General features: G+C 45.8%; 1 protein-coding gene across 5 annotated transcripts in view; it reads right to left on the reverse strand.

Moving 5' to 3' along the window:
• LOC140428176 (ankyrin repeat and SOCS box protein 9-like) overlaps nt 1-14,543 on the reverse strand; it is a 156,159-nt gene that overhangs the window by 125,890 nt on the left and 15,726 nt on the right. Inside the window, exon 1 of one of the 5 annotated variants that reach the window (XM_072514337.1) lies at nt 1,762-1,782. The exons of 1 other annotated variant lie outside the window; for it this stretch is intronic. The gene's annotated coding sequence lies outside the window, so the exon portion shown is untranslated. Of the gene's footprint in view, nt 1-68; nt 185-1,761; nt 1,783-14,543 lie in introns of those variants that run through there. 3 more of the 5 variants (XM_072514339.1, XM_072514335.1, XM_072514338.1) reach the window with 3 other exon arrangements.

Below are 14,543 nucleotides of genomic sequence, written 5' to 3' on the forward strand. Positions count from 1 at the left end.
ATCCTTCCGGAACTGGGTGAAGAAAGATTTAAGTTCCAAACCTTACACTGCACTTTATGCTACATTACCTGAGTGAAGACTAACAGCTGCTGCTGCATGAGATTTTCAACAGTCCACTGAAAGCACACGTGACAAAGCCACCAAGCTTCCTTTCTCAGAGCCAATCAAAGGAAAAGCCAACAGCAGTGAAACTTGCAGAGCAGCGAAACATAGAATTTACCCCAAATAAGTTTAACCAGCCAGGCTACTGATTAACCCGCAAACCATACTGATTTGATGAGTAACTACATACTTTAAATTATTTTGGAGTACAGCGCAATACAGACAGGGTGACCAACTGTCCTTTACAGGATTGTCCATTTTTTAGGTAATTGCTTTGTGTCCCATAGCGTTTCCTCCTGGGACTCCATTTGTCCCTGACTTCTGGTATTCTTGTGTTTCTTGTATCTTGGTGCTTACTGCACGTAGTGGAGCTAAACAAAAAGTGGGGAGCAAGGGAGGGAGCACTGGAATAAAACCTCAGTCAGCTCACTGAATTTTTATTTGCAGAGTATATATACTTGCAGTAGTTAAGGTAAAGTCTGGGATTTGTGTTTGGGACCGGCAGCGACGAGGCAGGTGGGCAGGGATGTAATCCTGGGCGGGGGAGGAATGAGCTGACAATGCATGAAGTCGCTCAGGGGTTCAGGATTAAGTTCAATCTGGGATCCGGAATTTGGGTCAGCGTCCGGGGTCTCCCAACCCCACAAGCTCCCACCAGTCTTGCAAAATTGCTTCACAGCACCAAGGTCCCAGGTTCGATTCCCGGCTTGGGTTACTGCCTGTGCAGAGTCTGTGTACCCGAACAGGCGCCGGAAAGTGGCGACTAGGGGCTTTTCACAGTAACTTCATTGCAGCGTTAATGTAAGCCTACTTGTGACAATAAAGATTATTATAAAAGCCACCCCTCCCCACACCCGCATTCCTACCCACAGCCTCAAGAGTATCCTCCCCTCATGCCAGACACCCCGCCACCCCTGCTCCTCGGCTGCATGAACACATCGACCCCCTTCTCTGATCTCACCAGCACCACCTTACCCCCTCCAAGTTGGCAGTCTCACCAGCGCCCTGCCCACCACCCTCCAGCCCATCCCGAGTGTATCTTGCATTATTTTGTCAGAGCTGGTCATCCTGCAAACAAAAGCACCATTCCCATGGTAAATATTGCAATTCTTTGACAAAGATTCACCCCTCAATCTGCAAACAAGTTAGAAAGTAATAGATTTTTTAAAATTCCCATTGTACATACGTTTCAGCAAATAATTCTTTAGTTAAGGAGATACTTAAATGAAAAATAAATCATTAACCCTGTAGCCGAAGATAGCACTCTCTGTTCCTGGCAACAGCAACACAGAAAGGGAGTTGATTGGCCAAGTACAGCTCTTCATGGGGCCAGCTGCAGAAGTCTTCCCCGGCCTGAAGAGGAAGCCGGAATTCAGCTTCTGCAACCCTGAATTCCCACCCACACTATCGTGCCCGATGTCTCTCTCCTCCTCTTATGACTCCTTTCCGCAGGCCCCAAGCTGTGGCCTCCTCATTAACCCTCTACTCATACCCCACCTGTCGGCCTGAAGTCTGCACCAATTTGTTTAAACAAGGCCCTGCTGTTAAGATCACACGGCCCCCAAAACCTTGGCCTTGCTAGGTTCTTCGTCCGATTAAGGGCTTCCCTGACTCCCACGCTCCCCCATTAATATCCAGGCCATTGCGTACTTATATTACCTCGATGTTACATACATGTTCTGTGCCATGATTCTGTCACATCAATGACACTTTTAAACCGGAGCTTTTCATCTATTGTATTTTTGTTTCCTTTACTTGCCTTTTAGCCCTCCCAAGACTAGATGGTGCTATAACTCCACAGTACAACCTGCTTCTCCAGGCAAATGCCTCACAGTTCATCCTGTCACTGCCCAACAATTCACAGCTTGCTGTCCCATCCCCAGGGCTGTCCTGCTATCTGCACTCTTTGGCTAAATGGATACTGCTACTATCTGCTGTTTGACAGCAACCATGTTCACCTGTATGAAGGGGAGTGTATTTATAGGGGATTATGTCCACACCCATGTGAATGGTGTATTCACATGTATTTGAGAGACTGTACAGGCATTCCATTAATTAATTAAACTGGAGTTTTTGGGTAGAGATTGAGATGCAAATAATACTCAAATGCTCCATTTATATTACTGCTCTTTGTAGTATATATAAATGATTTGGAGGAAAATGTAACTGGTCTGATTAGTAAGTTTGCAGACGACACAAAGGTTGGTGGAATTGCGGATAGCGATGAGGACTGTCTGAGGATACAGCAGGATTTAGATTGTCTGGAGACTTGGGCGGAGAGATGGCAGATGGAGTTTAATCCGGACAAATGTGAGGTAATGCATTTTGGAAGGTCTAATGCAGGTAGGGAATATACAGTGAATGGTAGAACCCTCAAGAGTATTGAAAGTCAAAGAGATCTAGGAGTACAGGTCCACAGGTCATTGAAAGGGGCAACACAGGTGGAGAAGGTAGTCAAGAAGGCATACGGCATGCTTGCCTTCATTGGCCGGGGCATTGAGTATAAGAATTGGCAAGTCATGTTGCAGCTGTATAGAACCTTAGTTAGGCCACACTTGGAGTATAGTGTTCAATTCTGGTCGCCACACTACCAGAAGGATGTGGAGGCTTTAGAGAGGGTGCAGAAGAGATTTACCAGAATGTTGCCTGGTATGGAGGGCATAAGCTATGAGGAGCGGTTGAATAAACTCGGTTTGTTCTCACTGGAACGAAGGAGGTTGAGGGGCGACCTGATAGAGGTATACAAAATTATGAGGGGCATAGACAGAGTGGATAGTCAGAGGCTTTTCCCCAGGGTAGAGGGGTCAATTACTAGGGGGCATAGGTTTAAGGTGAGAGGGGCAAGGTTTAGAGTAGATGTACGAGGCAAGTTTTTTACGCAGAGGGTAGTGGGTACCTGGAACTCGCTACCGGAGGAGGTAGCGGAAGCAGGGACGATAGGGACATTTAAGGGGCATCTTGACAAATATATGAATAGGATGGGAATAGAAGGATACGGACCCAGGAAGTGTATAAGATTGTAGTTTAGTCAGGCAGTATGGTCGGCACGGGCTTGGAGGGCCGAAGGGCCTGTTCCTGTGCTGTACATTTCTTTGTTCTTTGATGCACAATCAATTATTGCGAAAGCGAGATTAGAGTATAATCAAAGGCTTTATTAGACAAAATGTGTTCCCCAGCAGCTAGTAACAGAAAATGGCTGCAGCCGGGGATGAACGCCTCTTTATACCGTCCACAGGGCGGAGCCAGCAGATAGGGATTTACCCACGTATCTTTAATACAGTAGTACCTCCAACACAGGTACCGTAATACGTATAATACGATCTACCACATTCACCCCCTGTTGAAAAAAGAGAGTCCGGCAGGGGTGGTGGCAAAGTCTTTCACAGTAACAATAACAACCACAGTAACACTTACAACAAAGAAATCAATCGATCAGGGGCCTTGATGATCCTCTGCGACCGTCGCAGCCTCGGTGGTGATGCAGGCGCCGATCCAGGCATTTTCGACCCCGGGACCATGCAGTCCTCTGCTTTGTTACCTCCGGGTGGAACCAGTGGGAGGATAGGGCCTACCGGCCTGCCCTCCTGGTTGAGGGTGGCCGCCAGAGCTACGTCCAATGCGTCGCTCTCGACCTGGAAGGAGAGGGACTCATCGACAGCGTACATCGTAGCCTTTGCGATGTCCACCTTGATGCAGTTGAAGGCCTGGCGGGCCTCAGCCGTCAGGGGAAAAACTGTGGATTGGATAAGTGGGCGGGCCTTGTTCGCGTAATTGGGGACCCACTGGGCGTAATAAGAGAAAAACCCCAGGCATTGTTTCAGGGCCTTGGGGCAGTGGGGAAGAGGGAGTTCCATAAGGGGCGCATGTGGTCGGGGTCGGGCCCTATTACTCCATTCTGCACTACGTAGCCAAGGCTGGCTAGGCGATCGGTGCTGAACATGCATTTCTCCTTGTTATAAGTGAGATTAAGGAGTTTGGCGGTATGGAGGAATTTGCGGAGGTTGGTGTTGTGGTCCTGCTGATCGTGGCCGCAGATGGTGACGTTATCTAGGTACGGGAAGGTGGCCCGCAATCCGTACCGGTCAACCATTCGGTCCATCTCATGATGGAAGACCGAGACCCCATTAGTGACACCGAAGGGACCCTAAGGAAGTGAAAGAGCTGGCCATCTGCTTCGAAAGCAGTGTATTGGCGGTCGTCCAGGCGGATGGGGAGCTGGTGGTAGGCAGACAAAGGTCCACTGTGGAGAAGACCCGGTACTGTGCAATCTGATTGACCATATCAGATATGCGTGGGAGGAGGTACGCGTAGAGCTGCGTGTACCGGTTGATGGTCAATGACCATCCTGTGCTTCTCCCCGGTCTTTACAACTACCACTTGGGCTCCCCAGGGGCTGTTGCCAGCCTCGATGATGCCTTCCTTCAGCAGCCGTTGGACTTCCCATCTAATGAAGGTCCTGTCCTGGATACTGTACCGTCTGCTCCTGGTAGCTACGGGTTTGCAATCCGGGGTGAGGTTCGCAAACAGGGAAGGCGGATCGACCTTAAGGGTCGTGAGGTTCCGTGGCCGAGACTGGTCCAGAGTAATGGAGGAGAGATGCGGCAGATGCTGGGAGGCCCCGGGTTAAACAGCGGTGAAGGAGGTCTCAGCAGGCGATAAACGGCCAAGTCGGGCCGGGGTCCTGCGGCGCCGTCCAAGATGGCCGCACCCATGGGTCACACATGGCAGTCGGGGGACAAGATGACGACGCCCATGGGCTGCACATGGCTTGCGAGGGGGAGAATGGCGGCGGGACCGGGTGTGCGGGTTGTGCGGAGACGGCGGTGGCCAACCGGACCTGGCATACTGCCACAAAGTGACCCTTCTTACCGCATCCTTTGCACGTCGCTGATCGGGCCGGGCAGCGTTGCCGGGGGTGTTTAGTCTGCCCACAAAAGTAGCATCTGGGCCCCCCGGGGTTGACCGGCTGCCGCGCGGCGCAAGCTTGCGGTGAATTGGAGGATGAGGTCGGGTCGGAAGCAGGTGGGGTCCACGCTGTCCATGGAGGTGCCGCGCTGCCGGGAGCGTTCGCCTGGGCGTTACGTGAGGCCAATTCTAAAGAGTTTGCGAGTCTCCTAGCCTCCTTAAGATCTAGTGTATCTCCTTCTAACAGCCGCTGACGGATCTGTGTGGACAGCATGCCTGGGATGAAGGTGTCCCGAATTAAGAATTCAGTGTGCTCGGTAGCCGAAACTTGCCGACAGTCGCAGTTCCTACCGAGGGCTAGCAGGGCGCGGTAGAAGTCGTCCAGGGATTCTCCCGTAATTTGACGTCTGGTGGCCAGAACATGTCTAGCATATACTTAGTTCACCGGGCAAATATAATGCCCTTTCAGCAGTGCCATAGCTTCAGCGTAGTTAGGCGCGTCCCTGATGAGTGGAAAAATTTCGGGACTCCCCCTCGAGTAGAGGATCTGTAATTTTTGGTCCTCCGTGGGTGGATCTGTGCATGTCCTGATGTAGCTCTGGAAGCAAGCCAGCCAGTGATCAAAGGTGGCCGAAGCTTTTGCCACGTGGGGGCTCAGTTGCAGACGGTCTGGCTTGATGCGGAGCTCCATCTTTCAATATCTTGTCTAATCAATTGATGCACGATTAATTATTGCGAAAGCGAGATTAGAGAATAATCGAAAGCTTTATTAGACAAGATGTGTTCCCCAGCAGCTCGTAACAGAAAATGGCTGCAACCGGGGATGAACACCTCTTTATACCGTCCTCTGGGCAGAGCCAGCAGACAGGGATTTACCCACGTATCTCTAATACAGTAGTACCTCCAACACAGGTACTGCAATACATATAATACGGTCTGCCACAATTACAGGACAGCCACTGTTTATAGCAGTAAATTATGATGTGGTTCTCCTGTTATACTTTGTAGGGCAGACACGAGTAAGTTACACATCACAACTTAAAACCGACCTACAAACTCTCACTGATGTTGAGGAAGGGGAAAAGGTGTGTACAAATAGCCCAATTATATAAGCAGGCTAAGTGGACTGTCAGAAACCAAGCAGCAGGTGCACTTGTTTCTATTAATGCTCTAAAGGTTGCTCTAAAGATACATAGGTGGGGTATCAACTTTTCTTTATCAAACCTTTACTGACTGCAGGCAATCTACAGATCATTAGAGATGTGTTTTTGTAGAGGGCCGCACAGTAGCAGTGGTTAGCACTTGCTTCGCAGCTCAGGGACCCAGGTTTGATTGCCAGCTTGGGCCACTGTGCACGTTCACCCTGTGCCTGCGTGAATTTTCTCCGGGCACTCCGGTTTCCTCCAAGTCCCGAAAGATGTGCTTGTTCAGTGAATTGGACATTCTGAATTCTCCCTCAGCGTACCCAAACAGGCACTGGGGTGTGGCAACCAGGGGATTTTCACAGCAACTTGATTGCACTGTAAATATAAGCCTACTTGTGACAATAATAAAGATTATTCAGAGGATTACTTTAAATATTCCTCTTATGTTTGTGACATATTGGAGTTAAACTTCATTTGAGTAGTCTGATCTTGTACCTCCTTTTGATCTACGAGCAATAGTTTCACAATTGAAACACTCTGGGGGGAATGCAGGGAGAATAAATTAATGCGACTGAAAGGGAATGTTAGTAGTTAGATAAAGGAAATTCCACATTGTAATCAACTTATAAAAGTAAGGTGAGTTATAGATTTGCTAACTAAGATGCAGCAGGACAAGAGTTCAAAAGAAAGCAGATTCAGTTCCCTAAGACAGTATGGATGCAGGATCAATTTACCAAATAGGTGCCTAATATACTCCTATTGCTTTAAATTGAAAACTTCAGATCAGTTTATATGGATGAATGCCTGTTTTAGCCAAAAGCAATCAGGAATTTAGAATGGCCACACTGTTTCCCTAGGGACATGTTAATCATAAAACATATCTCACTGTCTATACACTACAATCAGAGGCAGCATGCTCTACTTCTGCACTCACTACATCAGAATTTCACAATGTTATATCACAGGGAATTCTATACAAAATGTCAGCTCTCAGACTAGCTCTATTCAGCATGGGATCATTGATGTTTATCGCACAGGAGACCAGTTGTCTTTTTTGCTTGTGCCAGCTCTTCTCGGGCAATTCAAAACTAATCCTGTCTGGCTCTCTCCCCACTCTATCCATTTCAAATATTCAACTATTTTCCTCCAGAGATGCAAGTTTCTATCACATGATACCCATTGGTAAAGCATGCCATTCTTCAACAATCCTTTGTGCAAAAATATTTATCGTAGCCTCTCCTCACTCTTTTAATGAATTTCTAACATTGCCTTGGCTTTACTGACTCCGACTATGTGGCCAAACAATAACTTAATTTTATCATTACCCGTTTGCTTTTACCCAGGATGGTTTTGATTCAGAAAACCAGAGTGTTGATATCCATTTATTTTCTAAACACCTTTATCCAGTTGCATTTTAAAGAATTTCACATTTAATCCCTTGGGTCTCCAATCATCCACACCTTTTTGTATCTTTCCAATGAATGCGTTCCCATTTTTATCATTCCAAAATGCATAACCTCTCATTATCCACGTTTAAATGTATATTTGATTCATTAATTCTTGGGATGTGGGTGTGGCTGCCTAAGCCAGCTTTTATTGCCCATTGCCCTGCCACCTTCTTCAACTGCTGCAGTCCATGTGGTGTCAGTAAAGTAAGGGAGCAAGACCCAGGACTTTGACCTGGCAACACTGAAGACAAAATAGTTATAAGTCAGGATGGTGAGTGACTTGGAGGGGTGTAATCCCTTTTGTCTGCTGCCCTTATCCTTCTAGGTGGTAGCTTGCGGGTTTCGAAGGTGCTGTCAGAGGAGTCTTGGAGAATTGCTGCATGGCATTTGTAGATGATACACACAGCTGCCACTGTGCAGTAGTGGAGAAAGTGAATGCTTAAGGTGGTGGATGGGGTGCCAATCAAGCAGGCTGCTTTTGTCCTGGATGGTGTTGAACTTCAAGTGTTGTTGAAGTTGCACTCATCCAGACAAGTGGACAGGATTCCATCACACTCCTGACTTGTGTTGTGATAGTGTTGATTACAAAATGTCTATCAAAGAACTCTTTGTAGTCTTCTGAATGTTAACAGTCTTTATTATTCTGCTTTTGAAGCAAGTTCTACTGAATCCAACAAAATATAGACAGATTTTACATTTCTAACAAGATGTCATTTAAAATTCCCATGCATGCACTGAGAGCAGTAAGAGTTTTGTTTTGAGAAGGTTGATGTGCGCAAAGAAAAAGGGAATGACGCTTTCTGATGCACAATATGAAAGTATGCAATAAGACTAGATATAAAAGACAACAAATAGTACAATAACTCAAACACCTTGGAACTACTGGTTTTCCAAACTTGGTATAAAATGGAACAAACAATAAAAGTTAGACAATGTGAAGAACCAATTAATATGTCCACAGGAAAACTGGACTTGGCATGTCATGCTTTTAGCTGAAATGAAGAAGGGGAAATTGAGGAATGTACGACCACTAGGAAAAGGCAGGGTGAGAGTTTGATGCTGGCAATAATAAGTGAAAATCAAGAAAGAACAGGACAGATCAGGGAAGGATTGGACAACATCAGAAAATGGACGGAGGGAGGAATGACAGCGGAGGGCTAAATTATGAAGAGAGATACTTACAGACCTTATGGATTATAGCTAATTATGGATGGTTGGAACAATCTGCTCAAGGTTTAAGAATATTGAATTCAGAATCACAGAATAATAGTGCATAAGAGGCCCTTCGGCCCATCGAGTGCACCGACGCATGAAAAGCACCTGACCTGCCTATCTAATCCCATTTGCCAGCACTTGGCCCATAGCCTTGAATGTTACGACATGCCAAGTGCTCATATAGGTACTTTTTAAAGGATGTGAGGCAACCCCCCTCTACCACCCTCCCAGGCAGTGCATTCCAGACCGTCACCACCCTCTGGGTAAAAAGGCTTTTCCTCAAATCGCCCTTAAACCTCCTGCCCCTCACCTTGAACTCATGTCCCCTCATGACTGACTCTTCAACAAAGGGGAACAGTTACTCCCTATCCACCCTGTCCATAAATCATCTAAGAACTGTAGTAAAACAATGCAAAAGCATTGTGCTTTTAGTGCCTCGGGTTATTGTGCACTGTGAATAAATTAAGCAATCCTATCAAATAAGAGGACGAAAATTATCTGCAACTGTTTGACAATTTCCCAGTTTTGAGCTTTATACATTAACGGCGTTCAAAAGGCATCTTTTGATAAATACATGGATAGGATGGGTGTAGAGGGATACGGCACCAGGAAGTGCTGAGGGTTTTGGCCAAGGTTGGTACCATGACTGGTACAGGCTTGGAGTCGAAGGGCCTTTTCCTGTGCTGTAGTGTTCTTTGTTGTTAATATTTTTTTTCTTTTATAAATTTAGAATACCCAATCTATTTTTTCCAATTAAGGGACAATTTAGCATGGTCAATCAATCCACCTAGCCTGCACATCTTTCGGTTGTGGGGGCGAAACCCACGCAAACATGGGGAGAATGCGCAAACTCCACACAGAGTGACGTGGGGCCAGGATCGAACCTGGGATCTCGCCGCCTTGAGGGCTAACCCACTGCACCACCGTGCTGCCCCTTTGATGTTAATATTTAACAAGTCAACACAATATTTTTTTTAATTATTTCGCAGAGGGAAGTAACTAGCTATTAATATTAAGAACTCCATAGAACTGCACTTCACCCTCACCCACTCCTCCAACTCCATCACCTGCAGGGAGGACTGAACAAATCAATTAAGTCATCAACCAAATCATTCTAAAAACCTCACTTAGCAGTTTTAAAGCAGGGCGCCTCACTTACCTTGACAATCCGGATCACTAAATGTCAGTGACATAAACCGGGTCACTAAATATCAGTGACACAAAAACTTTGGATACAGTTTCCATTTTATGTGGGAAACTTTATTAACGCATATTTATACCAGTTGCTTAATAAGACCCACACGCGGGAGCAAATTTCCAAGTGGTCAGTGTCTGTATCTTGCTCCAAACCATCAATGGACATAATATTTGCATCATAAGGCAGGAAGACAACCATTCACATAATCTACAGAGATCATTGTCTATGAGAGAATGTCTGGTGGTGAGCCACTGCCTCAATGACATAGCCTGACATGTCTGTGTGTGTCCCTGTTTGGTTAAGCTGTCATTGTTCTTAAAAAGTTCAATATGAACCCCAGCAACAGTGTACATGGCCAGAATTTGTCTCCCTCCATCCCAATATCCTCCTCACTCCATATTCCTATCACCCGGTGAGTTCCACATGATGGTCTACATTTGTACTGGTTACATTTTACTTACAACTAACAAGTAATATTAAAAATGTTGTACAGCATTATAGAAGTAAAAGAGATATCAAAATGCTTTACAAAGCTTTGGGGATTGAGCCACTGGCCGCAGAATACTCAACCTTTGACCAATTCATATAGCCACAACATTACATGGCTGGTCTAATTTCATCATCAGTAAATGGATGTTCATAGTAGGGGAGGTTGAACTCAAAGATGTTAATACCACAGAATGTCATGGGTAGATAGTCAGATTCTCTCTGACTGGTACTTATGTGGCACATATGCTAATTAACCCTGATCAGCCCATGGTTAAATGTTGTCTAGTTCTTGCAGCATACAGGCATGATTATTTCATTATCTATTCGCAAATAGAACTGAACATTGCAAACATTACCACTTCTGACCTTATTGAAAGGATGGTCATTGATGAAGCAGCTAAAGATGGTTGGGTCTAGGTCATTAACCTGGGGGACTTCTTCAGTGATAATCTTTCAAAGATATTTGGCCTCCAACAACCACAACCATCTTATTTTGTGCTGGGTAAGACTTCAACCAGTGGGAAACGTCCCCCAATTTTCACTATCTTCTGTTTTCCTATGGCATTGGATGCCGCACTCTGAAAAATCGGCCTTGCTGTCATGGGCAGTCAGTCACCTCATCTCTGGAATTAGTTATTTTGCCTATGCTTGGACTAAGGACGTTATGATGACTGGAGTGGAGGCCTGGCAGAACCCAAAATTGGGCATCAGTGACTAATTGCTGCATGATAGCACTGTTAGGAACGCTTTTCATCACTTTGCTGATAGTTGAGCAGAGTTCATGGGGTACAATTGATTTGCCCTGCTTTTTGTAGAAAGAACATACCCAAACATTTCCCACATTGCCGATGCCAGTGTTGTGGCTAGAGGTGCCATTAATTCTGGAGCTCAGGTCTTCAGTGCTACAGCCAGGGCACTGCCAAGGCTTGCAGACTTCAGTGTCTAGCACACTCAGCCTTTGCCTGATTTTCATTTGGATTGAATTCATCGATTGAATTAGCTGACTGGCATCTGCGATAATTTGGACCTCAAGTGGAGGCTAAGATGAACCATCCACTCAGCAGTTCTGACTGAAGCTGGTCCACAACCCTTGTCTTTTGCACTCGGGCTCTGCCATCAAAAGGACAGGGCTGTTTAGGTATCCTCCTCTTCCATTTATTTGTTTCTCTACTCACTATGTGATTGGACGTGATGCCTAGAATCATAGAATTTACAGTGCAGAAGGAGGCTATTCGGCACATTGAGTCTGCACCGGCCCTTGGAAAGAGCACCCTACTTAAGCCCACACCTCCTCCTTATCCCCGTAACCCCACCTAACCTTTTTGGACACTATGGGCAATTTAGTATGGCCACCGGACGGTAGTTATTGAGGCACATTGCCTGGTTTTTCTTTGGCTCCGCTATGATGGTGGGGACCTCGGAACCGAGTAGGGACAGGTTAAAGATGTCCGCGAACACATCTGCCAGCTGGTCCGCGCAGGCTCTTAGCGCACGACCAGGGATCCCGTCTGGACCCGTCGCCTTCAGAGGGTTCATTTTCAGGAAAGCCGATTTGACTTCGGAAGCTGTGATGGTGGGTATGGGTGTGTTATGGGCTGCTGGGGCACTCAACAGCGGATTGTTGGTGTGCAGCTCGAACCAAGCATGGAGTTCATCGGGGAGGGGTGCGCTGCTGCTGGAGATACTGCTCGGCTTTGCTTTGTAGTCCGTTATGTTGTTTAGGCCTTGCCACAACTGCCGAGTGTCTGTAACGCTAGTCTGTAACTCTAGCTTGGTTTGATATTCTCTCTTGGCATCTCGGATGGCTTTTTGGAGGTCATACCTGGATTTCTTGCATAAGTCAGGGCCCCTGACTTGTACGCCTCAGACCTGTCCTTCAGTAGGGAGTCAATCTCGCAATTGAGCTATAGTTTCCAGTTGGGAAACGTACGTACTGCTTTCTTTGGCATGCAGTCGTCCACACATTTGCTGATGAAGTCTGTGAAGGTGGTGGCATACTCATTTATGTTGGTCACTGAGTTCTTAAATATGGAGCAGTCCACTAGTAAAACAACCTTGCAGAAAGTGGTGCAAGATTGGCTGTACAAGACATGGTGCAAACGTTGAGGGGAGGAGATAAATAACAACCTTTAACCCATCGTGTCTGCACCAGCCATCAAGCACGTATCTATTCTAATCCCATTTTCTAGCACTTGATCCGTAGTCTTGTATGGTCTGAAGTTTCAAGTGCTCATCTAAATGCTTCTTAAACATTGCTATTATTGGTGTCATGCCTGTTTTTGTCGGCTTGGATTTAGTATGTCTTTTCATAGAATCATAGAAACCCTACAGTCCAGGAGGCAGCCATCGAGTCTACAGCAACCCTCCAAAAGGGCACCCTACCTAGGCCCCCTCCCCCACCATATCCCTGTAACCCATACCCCCACTTAATCTTTGGACTCTAAAAGGCAACTTAGCATGGCCAATCTATCTAATCTGCACACTTTTGGACTGTGGGAGGAAACTGGAGCATCCGGAGGAAACCCACGCAGACACTGGGAGAATGTGCAGACTCCGCAGACAGTAACCCAAGCCGGGAATCGAACCTGGGATCCTGGAGCTGTGAGGCAAAAGTGCTAATTACTGTGCTACCGTGCCCCTGAGGTAAGAGAAAACATGCTGTACGATGAGGGGTTGGTGCCTACCATGATTCGCCATTAAAAGCTCTGCATTTATATATGGTAGATCTACTGTACTATGAATATGGAGGGTGCCCATATTGTCATCAGGAGGATAATGCCAATGTACTCATGCATCTTATGAGGAGTTGTATTGGTCATGAATAGCTCTTAGTATTTGCAAAGACAAAAAAAAATAATTTTCAAACTCAGCTGCCTACTATCTTCCTTGGTGGTGAGCGGGGGGGGGGGGGGGGGGGGGGGGGGGGGGGGTTTAACATGGCTCCAACTTCGAGAATGATGTTAATTTAAAAAATCAACTTTTGTAGCAAACTTGGTTGTCCGATAGGTGGCCAGGCAGATCTGCCGTATTCTAAGGCTGGCTGACTCATACAACATATATTCATCCAGCACCTTCAGCAGATACTTTGCAGAAGCATTAGTAAACAAAGTATGAGACCGTGCCACACAAGGAGATATTAGGTCACGTGACCAAACTTGGTCAAAGAGGCTGGTTTTAAGGAATGCCTTCGAGGAGAGCAGATAGAGGAGGCCGTAGCACTCAGGACTCAAGATTGAGTTCAACAACTTTACACTGTGACCTTTCTCCTCCATCTTAAACAGTTTGTTAAAATATCCCATACATTTATTGTCTCAATGCAATGCATCCCCCTCCCCTCCCCCACACCAGGCCATCTGTTTTTTGTTCTTAAAAGTTGCTACATCTTGTAATCTTTCACAGCTACAATTGAATATCCAACACAATCTCCCTCCCTTTAGTTCTGAAGAGCCAAGCAGACTCGTAACATTAACTCTGTTTCCTCTCCTTACAGATGCTGCCAGACCTGCTAACTTTTTCCAGCATCCTCTGTTCTTGGCTCAAAATGTACTGATGGGTTTGTAAAAGACCAGTCTGATCAAAATCAGACCTAAAAAAAGATGAGAACACCATCTATTCTTGTTAATGTAAAGTTTGTTTGCACAAAAACGTGAATTATCCGATAATTTAAATATAAATGAAGTATAAATAACAAACTAAGAATTTGGTGATAAAAGATTTGAATTATCAGATAAATGACTTGGAATTAAAATAGACAGTCACAAAAGCAGCTCTGCAAGACAAAGATAGATCAGTAATATTTTCAATATACTCTTTTTTTATATGTTTGCACAGCAACTGCAATATGTTGTGTTGCCCTATTATGTATTTTCTTTTATTCCCTTTTCTTCCCATGTATTTAATGATCTGTTGAGCTGCTCGCAGAAAAATACTTTTCACTGTACCTCAGTACACGTGACAATAAAAAATTCCAATCCAATCCAACTTAACTGACCAGTTTTCTAAGCTATTGAGGTAGGGGATTATCTTGTCAATGAAACAACA

Source organism: Scyliorhinus torazame, chromosome 8 (assembly GCF_047496885.1).
Source record: "Scyliorhinus torazame isolate Kashiwa2021f chromosome 8, sScyTor2.1, whole genome shotgun sequence".
Lineage (NCBI taxonomy): Eukaryota > Metazoa > Chordata > Chondrichthyes > Carcharhiniformes > Scyliorhinidae > Scyliorhinus > Scyliorhinus torazame.